Genomic DNA, 8,838 nt, shown 5'->3' on the forward strand with positions numbered 1-8,838 from the left:
AATGGTAGAATGCCAAAAATGACTTTCATAACTCTTTTCAATGCCCCATGCTTTTTTTTATAACTATCTCAATGTTCTTATATTTCTTATCATGCTTTATTTTTGAAGTTCCTGTAATTTATCATGAACATCTGAAGCTTTGTGTTTTTTACCTATGTGAAGGTCTGCTGAGGGATTTAATTTTTCCTTCCCAAGTTTATTTTACTTAAATAAAAGAATGTAGAACTGCATGGTTTTTATTTTGTTTCTATTTTCTCTGCCAAGGAAAATGACCTTAGAATAATAGGGAGTTAATGTCTGAAATAAGTAGAAAGATAGTAAGAGAACACTTTCCTATTCCATTTAGGCTATATTCTATTACATGTAGGCTATATGGTAGGGTATTAGAAGAACTGATTCACGTTATCAGTAAACTATTGTCTGTGGTATTTTAAAGATTATGGAGAATTGGGTTGGTGTGACACAGGATTAAAGAAGGAGAATTGTGATTTTCAAGAAAGGAAAGAGGATGAATTTTAAAAAATTATAGATCATTGGAATTGGCTTTAGAAATTTGCCAATTAGTCAATAAACATTTATTAAATGCCTTCTATATGCTAGTACTGAGCTAAGAGCTAGAAGATAAAAAAAAAGAAGCAAAAGACAATCCTTACCCCAAAGAAGAGAATCAAATAGGAGAGAAAAATGCAAACAGATATATATGCAAATTATACATAGGATATATCGAGACTTCCAAGACTATTTACTCTATCCCCTTTCCCATATTTTATAGATGAAAAGATTGGAGTTCAGTAAAGTTTTGTGATTTACACAAAGTCCCATTAATAGTAAGCATCATAGGATCCAGAGCCAATTCTCTTTCTACTACCTCATATGTATATTCATGTTCAGTCATTTTTCAATCATATATGATGATTCTTGAACCTATTTGGGATTTTCTTGGTAAAGATGCTGGAGTGGATTGCCATTTCCTTCTCCAGCCCATTTTACAGATGAAGAAACTGAGATGAACAGAGTTTGGAGAAACAAAAAGTATTCACATGAATGTGGGAAAAAAAGTGGAAAACTCAATTTGTGCTTTAAGGATAACAATGTCACTAATATTATCAAATGAAAGAATTTCTTGATTAACTGGGATCTAGACTTCTGTAAACAAAATACAGAAATTGAACTAATAGTTAAGACTAGAAAATTTGAATGAAAAATTCTAAATAGTAAGAAAGGTGAAATTCCTTAAGAACTAGGTTGAAAAATATTAAAAAAGCAAAAGTAATCAAATAACATTTAGAATTCAAAACCAGTTTCATTGAACTTTTTTTGTTCTTAATAAGGAAAAAAAACTTTTCTTAAAATTGCTTTTTCTAAAATTAATACTTTTTTTTCAAAGTTAGAGAAAAAGCATGAAAGAGATACACCATCTTTGACATGTACTGGAGGTATGGGTGTGGGCTGGAGATAAGAAGACCTAAGTTCAAATATGACCTCAGAGATTTCTTAGCTTTGTGACCCTGGGGAAGTCAATATCTTCAACTTTAAAATAATAATAATTACATAATAATTACATCTACTTCCCAGGGTTGTTTGTGAAGATCAAATGAGTTAATATTTGTTAAAAAAAAAAAAAAAAAGCATGGTATAGTGATAAAGACTGTCCTTTCTCTTTTCTTTCCAATAGATGTAACCTTTATTCTTTCAGGTTTGTAGAAAATCCTCAAACATTATAAACTATAGATAAGTTCATAATCTTCTAGAGAGGAGAGAATTTCCCCATCAGGATTTCTCACAACATAACCAGATCAATTATTTTTTAAATTATATATTTGCCTTTAGGTGTATGATATGATTAGACAAATTTTATCAGAAATAAGTAAGGTAGGTTATCTATTTATTTATTTGCTCTCTCTTATAAAAGAAAGTTGGATTACTTAAAAGCAATCAGATCTTTGGATTGTACCATAGGCTAACAGCAACTCTAAAACACTATGATTTATGTGCAAACTGCATCATCATATCACAGCTACATCTAAACTTGGAGTGTGAATGCTAGCATAGGCAAGGTTTTGATGTGTGAACTTGGCGGTCTGTTGTTACAGCTATCATTAGCTAGTATATTTGTAACCCAAAGAGCTTAATTGACAAAACGTCATTGAGCCTTGCTCTTTTAACAAGGAAGAATTAGTGAGAAGCCAGAGTTTAATTTTTAGGAATAGTATCAGGTTGATAAATAACAGAGTTACTTAGCAAAACTTCAGAAAATCAGGAAGGTAACTTTTAGTCACATGCACCCAGTAGAGCCTCTTAGATCTGTCAGGGGAAATAACAGAATCATAGAACTTAATATTACTTGGGGGAGAGGAGGAGAAGGGGGGAGAAGTCTTTCTACTCTCCAACAAAAGTATTCATGAAATACTCATGAAGCTTCTGAAACTTTTGACCCCTTCCATTTCTTGAGTTTTTAAAATAACCATATGGTTAATGGTTAGTTTATTAGTTTTATGATTAAATATTGACTCACTAATAAGAAAAGCTTACCTTTATAAAAATGATTATTTTATATAAATAATGATAGAGAGGTTTTTATACATCTCTCACAGTCCTGGATGATTGCATACCTTATACTCTTATTATCAACTTTGTAGAACACCTTAAATTCCATTCAGCTTCCCTAATTTTTTACTTTCCTTATTCCTCTATATCCAAGACTCAGCAGACAGAACATTTGATTAAAAATCGGCATGGGTTTGAATTCTTTGTCTGTTTTATTTACTATCCAGATGACAGGTTTCAAACTAGCACTTCAAATAATATGAACAACAATTCATGACGTTAGTGTAATAAACATAAATGGTTTGGGATACCAATGAGAGAGCTTTGGAGAGCATGAGGATGCTCTTTTTTAGTTTGTTGTTGTTTAGTCTTGAACAATATGAACTTGTTTGGAGTTTTCTTGGCAAAGATACTGAAGTGTTTTGTCAACTTCTTCTCCAGCTCATTTACATTTAGTGAGGTAAAAAGGGTTAAGTGACTTGCCCAGGGTCACACAGCCAGTAAGGGTCTAAGGCCATATTTGAACTCAGATCTTTATGATTCCAGAACATTTACTATACTCATTTACTGTACTACCTAGCTAGCCAATCCTCTTCTACGAATGTTAAATCAATATTGAGCTTTCCTGTGGTTAAATATGGGTAATGTTTTGAGAGCCTGACATTCTTCTTAGGTTTCACTTTCTTGCCCCTCTCTTATTTTATACTTTTCATTTTGTTTTCCTTTTATATCTCATTTTCTTCTTCCTCCCTAAGTTTACCTGCTCTCCTTTTCATATGACCACCACAAGTTTACTTACACTTAAAAATAATTATATTAAAACTTGAAAGTGACAAAGATCCAATCCAATTTAACAAGTACTCACAAATATTTATTAAAATACCTATTATGTTCTTATGCTAAAAATAGAAAGAGAAATACAAAACAGTTCTTGCCCTCAACAACTGATATTCTCTGGTGGAAGAATATGTATAACTATATTTGGAATAAATATGCAGACATAGTTTATGATGAGGATGAGGGCATTAGCAGTTGGGGTGGGGTTTGGAAATCAGGAAATACTTTATGTTGAAGGTTGTGATTTACTTGTATTCTATTTCTTTTGTATTATATAAAATAAGAAAAATAAGATAATATTGAAATTTTTTCTTATTTAAGATTCTCTGGTCTTATAGTTCCTAATAATATAATATTGAAAATTACCATAAATGTTATAACCAAAAGATTTCAGTATTCATCATGGCAGGGGAGGAGAGTAGTAAAGACTTTATGTTAAAATCCCAGGGATAATTGATTGAGACTTTTCCTGACTAAGCAGGTGTGTTGGGCAAGTTAAAATTGCCATGTGATAGCCACATTACTGTTTGCCAATTAGTCTAGACAACACATCTGGTAAATTCTGGTAAAAAAACAAAACAAAACAGAACCATCATTATTACTGGAACTTGAATAGCAACTCTCCCATAATTACTCTTTCCCAGTAAAGGATAAGAAATGACAATGTTTTTCATCAATATGTAACAGTTCATAGAAACAGTAACTAACAGCAGCTGTAATAACAAGCCTTGATATTAAGATCCTGTACATAATAGCCATTTAAATTTGGGAAATGGACTATATTCCTATTGAATAAAATACATGCTAGATAATCATCATGATATAGTAGAAAGAATAACAGTCCCAAAATCAGGAAACCTGGATTCTAATTCATGCTCTGCCTATAAATAGCTGTGTGATTTTGGATGAGCCTAAATTCCCTTTTGGGGCAGCTGGAAGGCACAGTGGATAAAGTGACAATCTTAGTCAGGAGGACTAGAATTCAAAGTAGAGTCCAGACACTTGCTAGCTGTGTGACTTTGGGGAAATCACTTGACTTTTATCTCAGTTTCCTCAATTGTAAAATGCTACTGCTGTTGCCAGTAATAACTACTACCTCACAGGTTTATTGTGAAGATCAAATAGGACAGCATTTGTAAAAGTGACCAGCAACATATTTGACATATAATTGGTACTTAATTAATAATGATTCCCTTTTCTCTTCATGGAACTTATCTCTAACTCCCATGGACTAAGTAGAAATTCAATAGATGAAGAGAGGGAAGAAAGACATTCCAAACACACACACACACACTCACACACACACACACACACACACCCACACACCCACACAAATAGGTTGAATGGAAGCAGAAGTATACATGAGGTATTATGAGGACAGAGAGATCAATTTAGTTGAAGTTTGTGAAAGGTCTTGAATTTCAGGCAAAAGTTTTATCTGGTGTCATGAATATAGAAGTCCCAGAAAAAGTGTTGTTTTTTCCAAGTCTGATGTGGTCAGGATAACAATACCTAGTTAGAATAAACATGTGACAATTCACAATGGCCATTCTCTTTGGCAAAAGGTAGTTTTATTTAAGGAAAGGGGAAGGAAAATGAAGGAATATAGTAGAGACCAGGAATAGTAAGTATGAAATAGAATTGGGAGAGCATGTAGTTAGAAAGGAAAAAGACAAGTTCCCTAGGGGAACTCACAATTAATCAGGAGAAAGAAAATAACTTCATGAAGTGGGAGAAAGCCATTGACAGGTTAGAGAACCCCAGTGAACCAGAGTAAGGTAGTAGGGAGACGCTATGAGGGAGAGAGAGTACCTCACAGTGGGCTTAGTCCTGAAGAGAACTTAAGTTCCTTTGAGGCTTCTCAAGGAAACCTGAAAAATAAAGGTGGGAACTCCATGGAACTCAGAGGGAGAGGTCAGGAACAAGACTTAGAAAACCAGGACCGGCCTAAAGACATGCTAATCAATATCTGAAAAGGTTGTTTGAAGATATTCAGAGGTAGGGGGATGGACAATGGGGTTGCTAAAGAGTTCTTTTCTAGATAATCTGGGAATTATTTAATAATAGAATTTTTTGATAATAGCTTCTTCTTGAGAGGGGAAGAGAGTAAGTCACATCAAGTCCAAAAGATTTTGTTTTTAAATGGGAGAGAGAAATTATAAAGCAATTCTATCTATTTTAACCTCACATTTGGTGGCAAATGTCTCTTAATGGAGTGATTTTATAGAAAATCAGTGTTCACACTAGAAAAAGGAAAAGAGAAAGGCTGTACACAAAACTTAAGCATCTGAATGATTTATTAAAGAATATTCTTTATTTCTGATGAAAGCTTTAGAAGACCTAATGAAGAGGAATGCTGCAATTTGGGGTGTCTCTAAGTGAATCTTTCTGAGCCATTTGGGTGATGCAATCCTTATGGTGGGGTGAAAGAAAGAATGGGTATTTGATAATGAATCCCCAGTTTTATTTTATATAAAAAAGTCTGAACTCTGAGTTTCTGAGATATTCTAGAGCAATGATTGGTTGGAAGGGATGTCCTTCCTACATGTTACTTCCACTCTCAAATTTATGCTATGAGATCTTTGAGCATTGTAATTGGTTTAGAGTATAAAGGAGGGACAAAGAGAAGAAAAGAAAGACTAAAGTTTAGACATTCTGTGGCTATCTTTGTTTCTGTTCTCATCCAGAGGAGCTTGCTTTCATGGCCTTTACCCTCCAAAAAATTTGCCCAAATTCTTGTGCCTTGTAAAGATGATCATTAATTAATAATGAGCCTTGTGACAAAACAAAGAATGAAGGTACCATTGAGTATGTTTATATCCTGAATTTGTTTAATTTAAATTTAAATTTTCCAGATTCAGTCTCTGAATCCAAAGTTATTCCAGAAACAATGATTCTAAATTTCAATCAGTGCTTTTTGTTTAGTATTTTACATACTAGGGTATCCTTCTTCTGAGTAATGGACAAACAGACAATTGGAAAAGTATTTATGCATGCATATATTTTCTAGGAAACAGTGGCAATACACTGAACATTTATAAAGGAAGAATGGCATTTAGGATTATGAAAATCTGAAATTAAAGACATCTATATGGGAAGGATCATAGCTGTCATGAACCAGATATTATGATAAATGACTGATAAAATAGCATGAATGATAAAATTGCAGTTTAAGTGAATTTATTATAGTGAAAAACAATAAAATCTATGCAAAAAAATCATGATCCTGGAATGAAAAAGAATGCAGGAATGAGAAATGGAATAGGAAAAAGACCTGTTGGAAATCTAGTGAACTACACAAGATGGATGGTAATGAGGGCTTATATTGAGTCAGTGACAATGGGGATAGGGAAGAGAGGGGATAAATACAAGAGGTACAAATGAAAAAAACTGGCAACAGATCATATTTGAGAAATGAATCAGAGGGAAAAGTCAAAGCTTGCAAACATAGAAGACTTTAATTAACAGTATTGTCACAGTCAGAAAGATTGAAGTCAAAAGGAGGAATAGACAATATATTCGCAAAAGCTAATAATTTGTTTGTTATATTAAAGCCAATGGATTATCCAGGTGGAGATGATATGAAGACAGCTGGAATTGCAAATCTGTAACTCAGAGGAGAATTCAAGGATAATGCTATAGAATTGGAAGGCATCTGCAGAGAGGTCAGAATTCAGTTTATGGAAGTAGATACATGAGAGGGGGTCAAAATACTTAGTTAAGGAGACAAAAGGAACACTTAGTGAGATTGAAGAAAAACAAGAGAGTGTGATATAGAAAAGTGTACAAGAATTCTTTCTGCAACATACCTGGCAAATGGTCACCAATCTTTGCTTGAAGACTAAGTGAGGGGATACCCATGATCTCCAGAGGCACAATCCACTTTGGGATGATTCTAATTCTCAGTAAGACCTAGCTTACATTAAGTTTCAGCTTGACTGCTGGCAAATTCTATCCATCATTCCTAACTTGTTCTGCCTTATGAGGCCAAGGAGAAAAAGTCAAATCTCAGCAAATTCTTCACTTTCAGTGACACCATGACCAACACACACGCACGGAAACTATCAGCAAACTTTTACTAAGTGCTCATACATGGTGGCTATGACAAGCACATCTGAATATTTGTCTAGTTTTTGGTAGAATATTGGTTTTCAATGATGAGTTTTGGGGGAGTGATCTCATGAAGACAATAAGACTTTTTAAAATGATACTACATACTTCTTTGCTTATATTGGACTACTTGCACTTCCACCCCCAGGCTTTACAAAGGGCTGCCTAACCTGGTAAGCCCTTTTGTTTTATATGCTTGGATAGGATGGAAATGTATTGTATTGTGTTGGACTGACTATTTTGGATTCCGAGTCTACTCACAGGAAACTAGCTGCAATATAATTATGTCTGTTTATTTATGCAACTCTTCTGACAATCTTGATCAAATGTAACAAATGGGCTTCAATTCAGGGGGTGGTAAAAGTTTCAACAGCGAGGAATGCAGCAGACCAAAGCCAAAGGCTCAATGTGTCAGTGATGGGGTGCCCTCCTCTGGGAGGCATTATGAATGAAATCAAAGACCTCTGGATGATGTCTTTCCACTTGTTGCCAATGTCTTGTGGAAGGATGCTTAAGTGGAGAGGAAAAATATAACTTCCCCTGAGGAGAATTTTAATTCTTCAATGAAAAAGCAAACAAACATCTATCCTTCTCCTAAGTGTCTGCAACCAATTAAGGGAAGTTGTAATAGAACATCATTACCAAAACAATGCTTGAATGACGGCAATTCTCCCTCTTTGTTAGATTTTCTTCCTGACGTGTTATTGTGTTGTTTTAAGTTTAACTCTGAAGGGTCCATGTTCACATTTCTTGACTTTATCTTACTGGTGAGGAGGGCCTGTACATTCAAACTTATATGTTTGTCTTGTTTTCTATTGAAATAAATTGTTGAAAAGTAGACTTTGGCAGTTCCAATAATCTTGTGAGGAAGAGAGCCATCTACACCCATAGAGAGTACTATGGAACTGAATGTGGATCACAACATAATATTTTCACTCTTTTTGATGTTGTTTGCATGCATTTTGTTTTTTTACTCATTTTCTTTCCTTTTTGATCTGATTTTTCTTGTGCAACAAGAGAATTGTATAAATATGTTTACACATATTGGATTTAATATATATATTTAACATGTATAACATATAATGAATTGCTTGCCACCTAGGGGAATGGGTGGGGGGGAAATCTGAAACACAAGGCTATGCAAGGGTCAATATTAAAAAATTATCCGTTCATATATTTTGAAAATAAAAAGCTTTATTAAAAAAAAAAGAAAAGAAAAGTGGACTTTGAGATCCAGAAAAAGTCTGGTCATTCAGACCTACTCTTTCTCAATACAACAAACTTCTTATGGTTTAGATATGCTTCTTTCTCTTTGCTTTGTTGTTCTGTCTCTGGATTCCCTTA

Source organism: Antechinus flavipes, chromosome 4 (assembly GCF_016432865.1).
Source record: "Antechinus flavipes isolate AdamAnt ecotype Samford, QLD, Australia chromosome 4, AdamAnt_v2, whole genome shotgun sequence".
Taxonomy (NCBI): Eukaryota; Metazoa; Chordata; class Mammalia; order Dasyuromorphia; family Dasyuridae; genus Antechinus; species Antechinus flavipes.